The sequence below is a fragment of the Rhincodon typus genome, chromosome 6 (genome assembly GCF_021869965.1).
Source record: "Rhincodon typus isolate 14 chromosome 6, sRhiTyp1.1, whole genome shotgun sequence".
In the NCBI taxonomy this organism is placed as follows: Eukaryota; Metazoa; Chordata; class Chondrichthyes; order Orectolobiformes; family Rhincodontidae; genus Rhincodon; species Rhincodon typus.
Window position 1 is genome coordinate 97,683,689 of NC_063337.1, and position 16,327 is coordinate 97,700,015.

Here is a 16,327-nt window from a genome sequence, read left to right on the forward strand (position 1 = left end):
TACTCTCTGAGTAAAGAACCTACCTCTGACATCTGTCCTATATCTATCACCCCTCAATTTAAAGCTATGTCCCCTCGTGCTAGCCATCACCATCCGAGGAAAAAGGCTCCCACTGTCCACCCTATCTAATCCTCTGATCATCTTGTATGTCTCTATCAAGTCACCTCTTAACCTTCTTCTCTGTAACGAAAACAGCCTCAAGACCCTCAGCCTTTCCTCATAAGACCTTCCCTCCATACCAGGCAACATCCTGGTAAATCTCCTCTGCACCCTTTCCAATGCTTCCACATCCTTCCTATAATGCGGTGACCAGAACTGTACGCAATACTCCAAGTGCGGCCGCACCAGAGTTTTGTACAGCTGCAACATGACCTCATGGCTCCGAAACTCAATCCCTCTACCAATAAAACCTAACATACCGTACGCCTTCTTAACAACGCTATCAACCTGGGTGGCAACTTTCAGTGATCTATGCACATGGATACCGAGATCTCTCTGCTCATCCACACTACCAAGAATCTTACCATTAGCCCAGTACTCTGTATTCCTGTTACTCCTTCCAAAGTGAATCACCTCACACTTTTCCGCATTAAACTCCATTTGCCACCTCTCAGCCCAGCTCTGCAGCTTATCTATGTCCCTCTGTAACCTGCAACATCCTTCCGCACTATTCACAATCCATCGACTTTGGTGTCATCCGCAAATTTACTAACTCTTCCTTCTACGCCCTCATCCAGGTTATTTATAAAAATGACAAACAACAGCGGCCCCAAAACAGATCCTTGCGGTACACCACTAGTAACTGAACTCCAGGATGAACATTTCCCATCAACCACCACCCTCTGTCTTCTTACAGCTAGCCAATTTCTGATCCAAACCGCTAAATCACCCTCAATCCCATGCCTCTGTATTTTCTGAAATAGCCTACCATGGGGAACCTTATCAAACGCAAATGTTGTGAAGGTTTCCATTAATTTATCATCTTAACATTTATTAAACGATAAGAAATGCTAAGGACGGTCATACAATTAAATGGAAACAATAACACAATGTGCTGCAGAAACTCAGCAGGTCTGCCAAAGGGTCACTGGACTCAAAACATCGATTTTGTTCCTCTCTCCACAGATGCTGCCAGACCAGCTGAGTTTCTCCAACACTTTCTGTTTCAGTTTCAAATTTATAGCATTGCAGTGCTTTGTTTTATTTGAGCACTTAAGCTGCAGTTGTAGTTGGGTTTAAGCATGGAACACTGTCTTCAACAGCATCAAAACATTTACAGTGAAAGATGGCTTCACGCAACTCAGTTCCATTGGATGAAATTCACAAAGACGTCCTGCCTGCGCTGCTTTGGTTGATACCGCCATGCTGTAGGGTGGATGAAGGTGGTGTTTCTTCTGAAGAATGTCCCAAGTTCCTATTTGGTACAAAGCAGCAGCTTTCACAGATCCTCATCATCCAACAGTGTCCTCCATTTGACAGGAGTGATAGTTCCAAAGCTTAAGTGACATCCTCTGTCTCTACTAGATTGTAACAAATGTCCGAAATAACCGATGAGGGAAAGTGATGTGGAGGCATTCTGGGCTATTGGTCCATTGCCACACCCCATACATTCTTTGATTCCCTCAGATACTAATCTTAATTATTTTCAACAATGGAGAATTCACAACCCTCTGGAGCGAGAGAATTCCAAAAACTCACAACCCTTTACAAGTCAAGAAATTTCTCAATCTCAATACTAAATGATTAGTCTCTTGTCCTGTAAATGTCCCCTTGTTTTAGATTCTTCTGTTGCGGCAATGAATTCATTGTTCCTCCCCTGATAAGCCCCTTCATAATCTTGAACGTTTCAATGACAATTCTCATTGTTCTAAACTCCAAGAGATATAGAATCAGTTCATTGCCTCTCATCAAAAGACAACCTTTTCAATCCAGCGCCAGTCTAGTAAACCTTCGTTGTATTGTCTCCAATGAAAGTATATCCTCACATTATGAATGATTTACATTAAATCTGGTGATTGCTTGAATCCAATTAGAAGCTACAATTGCACACATTACTCCAGATGTGTCCTTCACCAAAGTCCCATACAACAGTAGCAAGATTTGTTTATTCTGATATTCCAATTTCCCCTTGTAATAAAGATGAACAAGCCAATTCCTTTCCTAATTTCTTGTTGTACCTGTATGAAAGTTTGTGTTCCTTGTAAGAGTATACTTGAATCACTCTGCAAATTAGAATATTCTGCTTCTTATATCAAAAATGAATAAACTCACACTTTATCTGCCAACTTGTTGCCCACTCACATAAACTCTATGTCTACTTATAGCCTTTGAGCCCTCCTCAAAGCTTGTATTTTCAGGCAAGTTAGGTTACTGTCAATAACTTGCATTGCTCTGTATCTTCATCTAACTCATGGGCATTGATTGTAAATAACTGAATTAGGGACAGACTGCCAATTTGAAAATGGCCCACTTATTGCAACTTTCTATTTCCAGCCCAACAAGCAATCCTCTAACCATGCAAATCTGTCACGCCAAACACAGTGAATTTTTATCTTGCGTATTAAACATTTGTATGGCACCTTCTCTGAAGTCTTCTGCAACTTCAGGTATACTACATTTAATCACTCAATACTAGAGAACTTGAATATTGCTGATAAGAAAGACATGTTGTGGAGACTTTACCTCGTACTGATTGGGATAAATGTGAGAATGTCTAACTTCGAATGATCACAACAATTTGTACTATTGTAGATAAGGGTAATGATCATTTGGCAAGTCAACTCTGGTTGGTTGAGTTATTGACATAGAGGAACCAATGGAAGACTGTAGCTCTCCAAACTCTTGGGGTCTTGAAAGAAAAGGTGCAACGCTCATTCCCTTTATTTATACAAAAGGGACCTTGCTTAAGAGTGGCTTGTACATGTCACCTCCAGAAAGCACAAATGTGCCAAGTTACAAACTTGACTCACTATGTTTGATGTAGCTATTAACACACTTAAGATTGGTTGGCTGTTGCTTCCCTGTTGCAGAACCACATCGAGTAGTAGATATTTTGTTTTGGGTTACTTGAAATTGTTGAAATTATGTTAGGTACCAGAAGAGTCATGAATGTAAGGTGGAGAGAGGGTAAACATGGAGTTTAAAGAAAGGACCTAAGTGTGATAGAAACAGGCTGAAACAATGACCAGGAAAGTGCTGTCTGGGAAGGACAAAGTTGGGGAACGATGAGGTGGGAAACTATGGAGCAATGATTACTAGAGTAATCGAGGTCACTGACAGTCCTAGAAACAATGACTTGATATTTGGTGGGTTGGGGTTTATGGACCAGGGTGAGGAAGATGTAGGTAGCAGGGGGTGCTCAGCCTCTGCAAGGTAGCAGTTGATATTGCAGACAACAAAAGCACAGCTCGTTGAGGAGGAGATAACAGGGTGTAGAGCTGGATGAACACAGCAGGCCAAGCAGCTTCAGAGGAGCAGGAAAGCTGACGTTTTGGGCCTAGACCCTTCTTCAGGTTAGGGGGAGTGAGGGAAGCAAAGAAATACCACACCAAAAGTACACAGTGAAATGATCAAGAATAGGTAAGAGTCCAAAGGAAGGGGTCCAGGTGGAGGGAGACTATGGGAGATAGGTGAAAGAACAGGCTGATTAGGAGGAAGGATCCTGGCCAAAGAAGTGAGCAATGTGGCCCAGGTGACAGGGTAGAGATCAATGCTGTGCTGACCTGATGGAGAGGCAATGGCCTAGTGGTATTATCACTGGACTGTTAATCCAGAGAACCGGATAATGTTCTGGGGACCTAGGTTCAAATCCTGCCACGGCAGATGGTGGAATTTGAATTCAAAAGGTATCTGGAATTAAGAATTTAAATGATGGCCATGAATCCATTGTCGGAAAAACCTATCTGGTTCACTAATATCCTTTAGGGAAGGACACTGCTATCCTTACCTGGTCTGGAGTCATGTACAGCAATGTGGTCAACTCTTAACTGCCCTCTGGGCAATAGCTGCCTAACCAATGACGCCCTCATCCCGTGAATGAATAAAAGATAAAGCTCAAAATTCATTGATGTAGGGATAGCATCAGACAAAGCCGAGTTTGCTAAGGATGGGTTGCTCAGCATCAGAAGGGAAGTCAGAGGGTTCTAAAGAAAGGTCACTGGACTCAAAACATTAGCTCTGCTTTCTCTCTACAGATGCTGCAAGAAGTGTTGAGTTTCTTCAGCAATTTCAGCTTTTGTTGTGGTCCAGAGGGTATTGTGAATAAACAGCAAGAAGGGAAATTTGAAGAAGACATGTAATTAGAGAGCAGTGAAGAGGGAAAGAGATCTGAGGGGCCATTGGTGCCCATGACTTTGTGCAGCTCGCATTCCTTAACATCTAGTTGGGGGAGAATCTCCTGTTAAAGTCTCAGATAATATGAAGCCTGAAATGAGACAGTGTAGCAGGACAGTTTTGAGATAGTTTTATTGAGGTAGCCATGGATCTATTAACTTCATCTGCCTGACCACTCATTCCGCTATTTATAATCCTTTTTTTTGCTACATAAGTTCCTTAAACATCTCAGTCTCCTTAATGGTCTCTTCTCCTTCAAGTTCACCCCTAAGACCTTGAATTTTTTTTATTATTAACACTTCCTGTTAGTATTTGATTTAATATCTGCCTATTTAATGAAGCTTCTGTGACGAATGTTACATTTTTCTCTGTGTTGTGCCTGTCATGGCATTCTGACCTCTGAGTCATAACCTTGTGATCTTCAAACCACTGTCAAGATTGGAGTATGAAATATAGTCCAATAGTTCATTGCACTCATGAGGGACAAGTTAAAATTGGTAAAGTCAGAAGTCACATGACACCAGGTTATAGTGCAAAAGGTTTATTTGAAATCACAAAGTTTCAGAGCGCATCTCCGTCGTCAGGACAGGATGTGTACAGTTAAAGTTGATCAGGCAGCAGGGCTGAGTGAGATGCACCAAAGGATACTGAAGGAAGTGAGACTGGGAATTGCAAGGCACTACTCATCATTTTCAATCTTTCTTAGACTCAGGCATGGTGACAGAGGACTGGAGAATTGCAAATGTTACACATTTATGTAAAAAAAACATAAAGACGAGTAAGCAAATAGAGGTTAGTGAGTTTAATCTTGACTGTGGGGTCATTTTTTAGGATTAGCTGCTTACTTAATGCATTTGTAATGGGTTCACTAGGTAAGGTTTTGGTACTTGATGCAGGTGTGAGACCGACATAGCATAGTGCAGTACAGGCATTTTCTGAAGAAGGATCCCGACCCAAAACGTCAACTTTCCTGCTCCTCTGATGCTGCCTGGCCTGCTGTGTTCCTCCAGCTCCACACTGTGTTATTGCTGACTCTTAACATCAGCAGTTCTTACAATTTCACAGCAAGATAGCTGTTCCTTTCACCGAGGACTGCTGACCAACAAGACAAGCCACCTGGTTATGTAACTGCAATATAGACCCAGCAAGGCAGGGATGCTGTGAGAATGCAGGTGACTGCTAAGTTAGCAAATGGTAAGAGCAATCTTGAGGTGCAGCCTGGTACAGAGTGCAAGTGGATCGGTGAAGTGCCATTAAGATCCTGAGACGAGGTTTACCAGGAGAATATCAGCATGAACTAGTTGTGTTGAATGACCTTTTTTCTGTGTCACAGAAGCAGAGATGCATTAAAACAATGTGGAGCATGCCCTTCCTCAAATGCCTGTGCACCCCACATGCATTTTGACCATTTCCCCATCTTGGTCAATGACACCATCCACTAATAATATCTGTACCGATCAGCACCCTCTCTGTTCCTGGCTAACACTACCTCCCTGCTGCCAACATTATATTTCCCATGGCCAATGATCACAGATTCCTGGTGTCCTCCTTTCTCCCCTCCCCACCCATCCCTTGGCCAACGTCAGGTCTCCTAGTCAAAGATCAGCCAACCACAGTATTCATAGTTGATATAATGCCAGATAGTTAAAAAAAGAAGAAACAAACTGAACCAAAGTGGAAAAAAAAAATCTCTGGTTAAGCCATCGGTCTGATAGCTCATAGAATAGTCCAAGATGGTGGCCGAGTGGCAGGGTTGGCTGTGGGCTCTTGCGTGGGGCTCATCCGCTCCCATCTGCTTTCTTTTCTTTTTGTTTATCTTTTTTTCAGTAGCACTGGTGTGGCAGTGAGAGCGGGCCACGCGCAGAGTGGTGGCTGCCTCCTGGCGGTCAGAGGCAGTGGGAGACACGGCATGTCCTGGTGATTTCCGGCAGCACCAGCAGCAAGGCATTCGGGGCCCGTGGCGGCAGTGGTGGTGCGGTGGGGCGGGGGGGTCTCTTCACGACGGCTGCGCCGGCAAGGTCACGTCTCAGAGGAGGGCGGCCAGAACGTCATTGTTTGCACGGCGGCCTCCCCTGGTCTGGCAGCAGAACCGGGGTGGGGGGGTGGTGCTCCTGGTCACCGTAGGCCCGGAGCATGGGCTCTTGGCATCGGCGAGGCGACGGCTGCAGCATGGTAGGCCGGGAACTGGGACTCCTGGCAAGCAGTGAGGTGGCAGTGCCAGTGCAACCTGGGGGGAGGGGGCGGTGCTCACGGTTGCTGGGCGGCTGTGAGCTCAGCATAGAACGCAGCATCGGTGAGGTTGGCCTGGCGACGAAGAGATGGCACCTAAAGAATGGCAACTCCCACAATGGTGGATCCAGCGCAGCGGTGGTGAGCCAGTAAAGGAGGGGTGTTGGTGTCGTAGGTGAGCCATCTCAGGGCTGGTGGTGGAGATGGCGGAACGAAGATAGAATCTCTTTCAGTTCTACACTTTTACTCTTTCTACTCTTAAACTAGTCAAAATGGCACTGGTTTGCGGCGACAGCTAAGGCTTTTCACCGTATTTTAACTGTACTAATTCACTGCAAAATGCAAGTGACAATAAATCATTCAAATCATTCCAACTCAAATTGTGCTGACATCACACAACAAGTTTCAACTCCAACAGGACCAGCAGGTGCAGAAAATCAGGCAAAGGAATGTATTGTCCCTCAAGAAGGGGTTAAAAGTTAAAGGTGCAATGTGTCTGCACCATTCCTGTGCACCTTCACGTAACTGGTTATAAAGTTTAGTCGCCGAGAGGCTTTATGAGCTGGCTGTCAGGCTCGTATCTCAGGGAAGGCTGTCCAGTTCAGATGTCTTTCAGAGATCAATAGAGGAAACACAAGTGAGGGCAATAAAATAAAATGTGTGAAATAAATGGAAAAGAAGCTTAGGTTTCCTTGATGTTATTGTAATCTACAATACTTCCACAAATACAGTTCAGCAAAAATGCAGTTAATTGAAATTTTTTTTCCTGAGTCTTTAAGATGACTCTTTTATCTGATTAAAAGAAATATTAGAATTGCCTATAGTTTTTTTTTAAAATGTACAGTTTACAGGAACATTGCACATTACAAGACGCTTCCGATTAGCTGACCTTGCAAGCTAATAAATTCATTCTCTATTTTCCGCTGCTGCCAATTTATGGCATACAGGAAACCAATTGTGCACAACAACTGCCTTCCTGTACTCAATGTCTAAATGGAGCCAAATGGATTTAGAGATGGAGACACATAGCAGAATATTACAGTCCCTTTGAAAAGTGCTGATCACAGCAAGAGCTCTATATATTGTTAAAATTAGAAAGGGAAAACATTCAGACAATGGTAAGAGAAGAACACTCAATTATTGACTTTACAGTTTGCTATTAACTTGCACTTTATGGATGTTTTTTTTTCTGAATTGGTCTTCAATATCATGAACATAGCTACATCTTTCACTGGTTTATGCATGTATCTCAAACTCTTTAAAGATATGTTCCCTGCAATTAAATTTTCAGAGGTGTCTGACAACTAGGTTGCTACCTAAATTAAATTGAATTTAAAATATATAACAGCATTGGAAGCTCAATGGATTTTATACATGCTCATAAGATTTTGGCAGTGGGACATCTGTGGGGCTCTGCATTTAAAAATAAGACAAAGTCACCATAGTCTTACCAAATCATAGAGCTCCTCTCTCTTTAGAGGGAGATGACTGGTGCTGGTTTAACCTGAGGGTTACCACACCTCAGGTGAGGGGAGAGGTTGAGACGGAGAGTCCTTCATTGTAACCTCAGCCAGTGCAGGAACTGAACCCATATTGCTAGCAACATGCTGCACCGAGAAAACAGTCAAGTCTGTTCCTCTGATGCTGCCCTGGCCTACTGTGTTCCTCCAGCTCCACACTGTGTTATCTCAGACTCCAGCATCGGCAGTTCTTACTATCTCATCAAGTCAACCGAGTTCTGTCAGAATCTGAATGCTCAACAGGTCTTTGGACAAATCATTGGTGGCTTTCTGCCACTTCTCACATCCCAACAGGGGAAATCATGTCCACTGAGAGATGGTGGCCAATCAGGTGCCAGCAGCTTGAGCACTCTTCAGCATCTTGAAGCAAGCTATAGCAGCTGCCAGTACAACAACAACCCCCACGCCACACCCTTAGGATAGAGGAGGAACTGGGTGAGAGAGAGATTAGGGATGGCTTTTATTCATACACAGGATGAGGGTGTCACTGGCCAGGCCACCATTATTGCCCATCCCTAACTGTCCAGAGGGCAGTTCAGAGCCAACCACATTGCCTTGTGTCTGGAATCATATGTAGGTCAGACCAGGTAAGGAGGGCAGTTTCCTTCCCTAAAGGACACTAGTGAATCCGATGGATTTTTAATGACAATTAACAACGGATTCGTGGTTATGACTAGGCTCTCAATTCCAGTTACTTATTGAATTCAAATTCCACCATCAGCTGTTGGAGGGTTCAAACCCAAGTCACCAGACAATTACCTGGGTCTCTGGATTAGCAGTCCAGTGATAATGTCACTAAGCCATTCCCTCCCCTAAATTGAGCATAGTTAACACAGATTTGCAAATGGGAAATTGTGTTTGACAAACCTGTTGGAATTTTTTGAAGTCATTACTATCAAAATTGATAAGGAAGGGCTGATTGACACAGTATATTTAGATTTTCAAGCTTCTGATAACAAGCTCCACATGAGGTTGGTTAGGAAAAATAAAGCACAGAAAACAGAGAATACGACTGAAAGGGTCATTCTTCTGTTAGCAGCTTGTGACTAGTGGAGTACCACAAGGATCACTGTTTGTGTCCCTCTGCTGTCTACAATATATAGCAATGATTTGGAGCTGGGGACCAAATGTAATGTTTCCAAATTTGCAGCTGGTACAAAGCTTAGTTGGAACGTGTGTTGGGAGGAAGATGTTAAGCAGCTTCAGGAGGTTTTGTACAGGCTAATTAAATGAGCAAAAACGTAAGGGTATGCCCTGGCAGGAGGAAACGATGTCCAGAGTATTTGTTAAATCATGAGGGTGAAAAGTGCAGATATACGAAAGAATCTGGGGATCCTTGTTAATAAGCTACTGAAAGCTAACCTGCAGATGCAGCAAACTATTAGGAAGGCTAATTGTTTATTTAGCCTTAAATCCTCTTGCAATAAAGGTTCATTGAAGTACAGGAGTAGTGAAGTCTTATTTCAGTTGCGTGGGAGCTTGGCTAGACTGCACCTGGAATACTATGTACACTTTTAGTCTTCTCATCTCAGGGACATATTATTGGCAGTGAGGGAGGTTGATTAGGCTTCTTCCCGAGATGGCTGCCCTGTCTAATGATGAGAGGTTCGGCAGATCGGGCCTGTATTCCTTAGTATTCCTCATTGAGATCTACAAAATACTTAAAGGAATATGCAGGTGTGATATTTCCCTGGTTGGGGAGTTTAGAACCAGAGAACACAATATAAAAACAAGGGGAATGTGATTTAAGTCTGAGACCTTGAGAATTATTTTTAGTCAGAGGGTTGCAAACCTTTACAGCTCTCCGGGTTAGAAAATTATAGAAGCTAAGTCTTTAAGTATGTTTAAAAAGGTACAGATTTATAGATTTAAGATTGACAATGGAGTTATGGCATTGGGTTGGGTAAAAGGCATTGAAGTATTTGATCAGCCATGATTGTATTAAGTAGTGGATCAGGCTGAATGGGTGATTTCTGTTCCTATGTTCTTATATACTCAACAGTCACGCCCTTGTCCCAAGTCTGGTCACGTGATCAGGCACAGATCAGTGCAAATCGACTGCCTGCTCCAACTGTTTGCCTGCCCAGTCTGGCTAATCAGTTGGGTGGGCTGACTTTTTCCTCATCCCAGGGAGCTGATATAATTACAGTCCATGTAGATAAGTAGCTCTTAACAGGTCATTAATTGACCAATTAAGGGCTTTAGTTTGGCAGCAGGACAGGAAAATTGAGCTTGAGCCTGAGCCTTTTCATCTACTGCTCGAGGGCTCCTATGGCAGAATAAAGACCGCGGTTCAAGTCCCTTTTGCACAATAAAGGTGTATAATGGTCTTTCTGGTCAGAAAATCATCCATCCAGAGTTTCATTTTGGTGGAGGCAGAGATCTATTAGTGTTCCACCTCTGGAGTCTGGACAATTCTACCCATTGGATAGTTTCTTGGTGTAATGTGTCCTCTGCAGCATCTTTCAAAGGGAATGACAATTAATGTTAGTACCTTCAAACATATTGCACTAATAAGAGATAGTTAAAGTACAAATAGCTACACACAGAAAAAGACGACACTTTTGTTCAGTTTATATTCCCAGTGCCTTTCAGTTTAGCTCATCACTGATTGGCGAGCTTGGAGAAAAGAGATTAACCTCACAGTCAAGTTGTTGCAAATTCCCAAGAGATAAAGAACATTTCCCATGTATTGCTATTAACTGTATTTGTGAGAAGCTACATGAATCACTGTTTCAACAATCACTGTTCCCATTCTAGGGACCTCTATTTATTTCCCAGCAAATAGCTTGAACTGTGGGTATCTGGAAATCTGCCCACTTGTGCAGCTCAAAGCTGTTACCTCATTTTTGGAAGATATGTAGTCAAACTATATGCTTTTTAAACACAAAGCTGATTGTTCATAAACATGTGTACAATTATTGACTAACCTTTCATTAATGTTTAGAGCAAAAAAAAAAGGTTGCCATTTAGTCCATTGTATCTGCATCAGCTCTTAAACCCACAAATATCACTGCCTTGGTGACTTTCAGTCTCTGAAACGTTCCCTGCTTTAAATATTTAACAATCCTCATAATAAAATTGTGGAAAAGTTTCTGTTTTCAACAATCCCTGTCATAGAGTCAGGCTTGTACAGCACGGAAACAAACCCTTCAGTCCAACTTGTTCATGCTGACCAGATATCCTAAATTAATTTAGTCTTATTTGCCAGCATTTGGCCAATATCCCTCCAATCCCTCCTATTCATGTCCCCATCCAGATGCCTTTTAAATGTTGTAACCACTTCCTGTGGTAGCTTGTTCCATACATGTAAACTGCATGAAAAAATTGTCCCTTAGGTTCCATTGATATCTTTCCCCTCTCATCTTAAACCTACGTGCTCTAGTTTTGGACACCCCCCACCCTGGGAAAAGACCTTGACTGTTCACCATATCCATGCCCCTCATGATTTTATAAACCTCTATAAAGGTCATCCCTCAGCCTCCAATACGCAAGGGAAAATAACCCCAGCCTATTCAGCCTCTCCCTATGGCTTAAACACTCTAATCCTAGGAACATCCTTGCAAATATTTTCTGAATCTTTTCACATTTCACAATATCTTTCCTACAGTTTCCATTGAACAAACAAGTTTCTGCACAAAAGCGTTTCTGCTAAACTCTCTTCATACACACAAATTGCCAATTTTAAATTAATGGACCCACTAGCCTTCCAGACACAGAAAGATTGGGGAAACTATCTATACAACCTTCATCGTTGTAATGATTATTACTTGCTCCACTTTTAACCATTTCAGCACAACAGAAATAATCCTTTGTGTCTTATCTACCATTCCATAAAACAATTCCTCAGCCTGGTAAATACACCAATTCTCTTCCTTTCAAAATGGACTGCAATTATATCAGCTCTCTGAGATGAGAAGAAGTCCACCTACCTGACTGATAGCCCATCCAGTTTGCTTAATCAGTTGAGGCAGTCACTCAATTTGCACTGATCTGTGTCTGATCACATGACCAGACATGGGGACAAGGGAGTGATTGTTAAGTATATCAGTGCCTTTGTTCTCTATCCTCAAATGTGGTATCTAAAATTGCAAAAGCATTCTAGGTTCCCTTATTAAAAAGTGTCTTTTATTTTCAACTCTATCTCACTGTTAATAACGTCTAAAATGATGTTGGCCTTACTAACAGTGTTATCTCCTTACCTCTGTTAAAAAGCCATATGAGGTGTAGTTCCAGTGCTCCACCTCTGGGCCAAAGTGTTTGGGTTCAAGTGCGACGGAGATGTTTTACAACATGTTTGAACTAATTGAATAAAACATAAGAACTGCTTTCTTTAAATCAAAATGTAAAATAATTTGTACACATTATGTACCAACACTGACAACTTCAATTTATACAGCACCTTTAACATAGATAAAAACAACATATAAATTAGAAGCATGAATAGGCTATTTGGCTTTGCAAGCTTTCTCCACCATTTAATAAGATCCTGGCTGATTTCATTGTGGTTTCAACATGAATTACCTGTCTGCCCCCTTGACTGCAGTCAAGAATCCATCCAACTCTGTTGTAAAATGATTCACAGTTTTCTGGGGAAAATAATTTCACAGACAAACAACTCTCTGAGCAAAAAAGTCTGTTCATCTCTGTCCTACATAGAAGAGCCCTTATTTTAAACTGCTGTCCCTAGTTTTAGATTCTCCATAATGGGAAATATCTCTCTGCATCAGGCCAATCAACCTCCCGCCGCAAGGACCTCACATATTTCAATAAGATCACATTTCAATTTTCTAAACTTCAATGGATGCTGGTACAATGTATTCAAGCTTTTCTTTTAAATTAATCCTTTCATCGTAGACATCACTTGAATGAATTTTCTCTGAATTGCTTTTAGTGCAATTAAATCTTTTTATCAACAAGGAGACCCAAACTATACAGTTGTGGTCTCACAACTACCTTGTACAATTGTAGCAAAACATTGTGATAAACGATTACATTTCACATGCTTTCCTAAACATTTGCTGACATACCTGCATACTAATCTTCGCAATTCATATCCCAGGATACCCTTTTCCCCTCCGTGTTGCAGAGTCCTGCAATTTGTCCCTATTTAAACAATATGCCACTTCTCTTACTTACAAACTGGACAACTTCACATTTTCCCAAATTCTATACTCTGTCAATTTCTTGACCATTCTTTTAACTTGTCTATATCAATTTGTAGACTTCTTGTTTCTGGATTATAATGTATTTTTTACTTATCTTTATATCGTCACCAGATTTTAGTAACCAGTGTTTTCACCTAAATCATTGATACAAGTTGTAAATAGTTGAAGCCCATGGACTGTGCCCTGAGGCAGTCAACATTCCAGCATTTCTGTGGGATTGAAGTCTTTCAGCACAGTTTACATGTGCAAGTTTTAGTAGTGGGCCATAATCCTAGAGCCTTCAGATTTTGTGGTGTGAGTATTATAACTGCAGCCTGATTCGAAATCTTCGGACATAACATAAAGTGCTAGTTATGTAACATTGTATTGATGCCAGCTTACCTACCAGAAAATGACACTTTTATGCTGACTCCCTGTTTTCTGTTACTAGTCCACTATCCATGATAATATACTATTCCCAACACGATAGGAACATAGGATTTAGGAACAGGAGTAGACCATTCAGCCCTTCAAACCTGATCCACCATTCATCAAAATTACAGCTATGGTTCCATCTTCAATTTCCTGTCTGTTCCCATGACTCTTAATTCTCTCAGTTCCATCTTATTCATAGACAGTGTCACCTAGTTTTCCTGTTCTCCTCATATTCCAGTGGTATACATCCTATGTAGTTCCCTCAGTATCTTAAATAAAAACAAAATCAGAGTTAACAGTTCAGGTCTGCTGACCCTTCCTCAGAACTGGAGTTCTGAGGGAGGATCACCTGACCCGAACCCTTAACTCTGATTTCTCTTCACAGATGTTGCTGGACCTACTGAGCTTTTCCAGCAATTTCTGTTTTCGTTGGCCACAGGATCTTATATGTTTCAATAAGATTACCTCTCATTCTTCTAAATTCCAAAGGGTATAGGCTCGACCTGATCAATCTTTTTTCATATGATACACTCCCAGGAACGAATCAAACAAAGCTTCTGTGAAATACCTGTATTGTAATTGTATATTTTTTCAAATAAGGAGATCAAAACTGTGCACAGTACTCCATGTGTGGTCTCACTATGACCCTGTACAGCTGCAGAAAAACTTCACTACTTTTATAGAAATCTTTGATGTGGCACTTTATCATACATCTTTTAAAATCCAAGTACACCACATCTATAGAATACCCTCTACCTATCTGCTAAATTCCTCAAAACATTATTACATTAGACAACCACAAATTCCCTTTCCCAAACCTATGATGACTGTCCCTGATTAAATTGAGATTCCCTAAGAGTGCTGCTATAATCTGCTATACAATCGATCCCCACATATTCACTCAGACAGATATTGGTCAAGCTGGGATGGCATGATGACTTGGTGGTTAGCACTGCTATCTCTCAGATTCAATTCTACCCTCAAGCAACTGTCTGTGTGGAGTTTGCACATTTTATCCATGTGTGTGTGAGTTTCCTCTGGGTGCTCTTGTTTCCTCCCACAGCCCAAAGATGTGCATTTAGGCGGATTGGGCATGTTAAATTGCCCATTGTGTCCAGAGATGTGCAGGCTAGGTGGATTAGCCATGGGAAATATAGGGGGGTGGGGGGGGGGGCTCTGGGTGGGATGCTCTATGGAAGGTCAATGTGGACTAGATGGGATGAATGGCCTGCTTCCACACTGTAGGGATTCCAAGGTCTGCAGTTACATGTCTTCATGCTCTCTTCTTTCTTTAACACGGGAGGTATACTTGCTGGGATTTTTCCAATATCTATGGAATCCACAGCTAATTATTTTAAGACTGTAAGTTGAAGCCCGTCATGTCCTGTGTACTTGCCAGACTTTAGTTCTAGTAATTTTCTCAGCCCCTTCCCCTGCCGATCGTAATTGTTCTAAGTTTCTCCCTCCCTTTCCCTACTTGGCCAACAATATTTCAGGTGTGTTAGTTGTGGCTTCAGCTCGAAGATGGACATAAAGACTGGAATCATCCCCTCACGAGAAACATCCGGGGAGGTACGGGAGAGGAACATAATCAGTTGGAATGACATCAAGGAGATACCTATTGCCTTCCCTCCATCACAGAAATTAAGTTCAGGACAAGGAGAGCCTAAGGGTAGCCTTCCTGCTCCATCTCCTAATTGAGGCCATTAAGTGGACAATGGATGATGACGTAAGGCTGTCTGCACAACACCACTGTGATGATCTGTGCTCCGGCCAGGTGAGAATGGTGACAGCCTTCCCAAAGGACAAAGCCCATCACTCTGCCTTCTGGGGGGTCTGGGGAGATGTGGCCTGATTTGCCCCAATCTAGGGTGACAGGGGGTCACGGATTGCAGTTAAAAAGACTTGAGCCTGATTATTCCATCAGCCAAAAGGTATAGAAGCTTCAGCACATGCACCAAAAGGTTTACGAACAGCTTCTTCCCTGCCGTTATCAGACGGATGAATGGACTCTCTAACTTCAACTAATGTTGATCTTGTTAATGCTGATCTTGCTTTGTGCACCTCCTGTGCAGTGTAACCTTCATGCCTCACTCTGTCTAAGTGCCCTATTATCTGTATGGCCTTGCTTACTATGATCTGCCTGTACTGCTCACAAACAAAGCCTTTCACTGTACTTAGGTACACATGACAATAAATCAAATCAAATCAAATCAAATAATGATGCCCAAGTCCTTGGAGTGTTATCAGCTGCTATTCTTAACTTACTGTGCTAGAACCTTCTGACTGAATCATGTCTCCCTCAACTTGATTGGGGAATTCTTAACAGAGATTTGGAAATAAATTTGAAGAGAACTAATTTGCAAGTTACGGGAAACAAGTTGGAATCTGTGATAAACTGGACAACTCTGAAAGAATCAGAACATGTGAAAATACTCCATTTTGTGTTGTCAGATTCCATGATTAATTCCCGTTATTGCTGTAAGAGTTAATGTTTAAAGTTTGACCTGACTGTGATACATCTTAATTATAACTAATAACAAAAACATGGAGAAGACGATACAGAGCGATAGAGGTGAATGTGACTACCTTTGGGATAAAGGCAGTTTTTAACCTAGAATGACACCAAGGAACCCTAGCAAAACTACAATCACTGGGCACCAG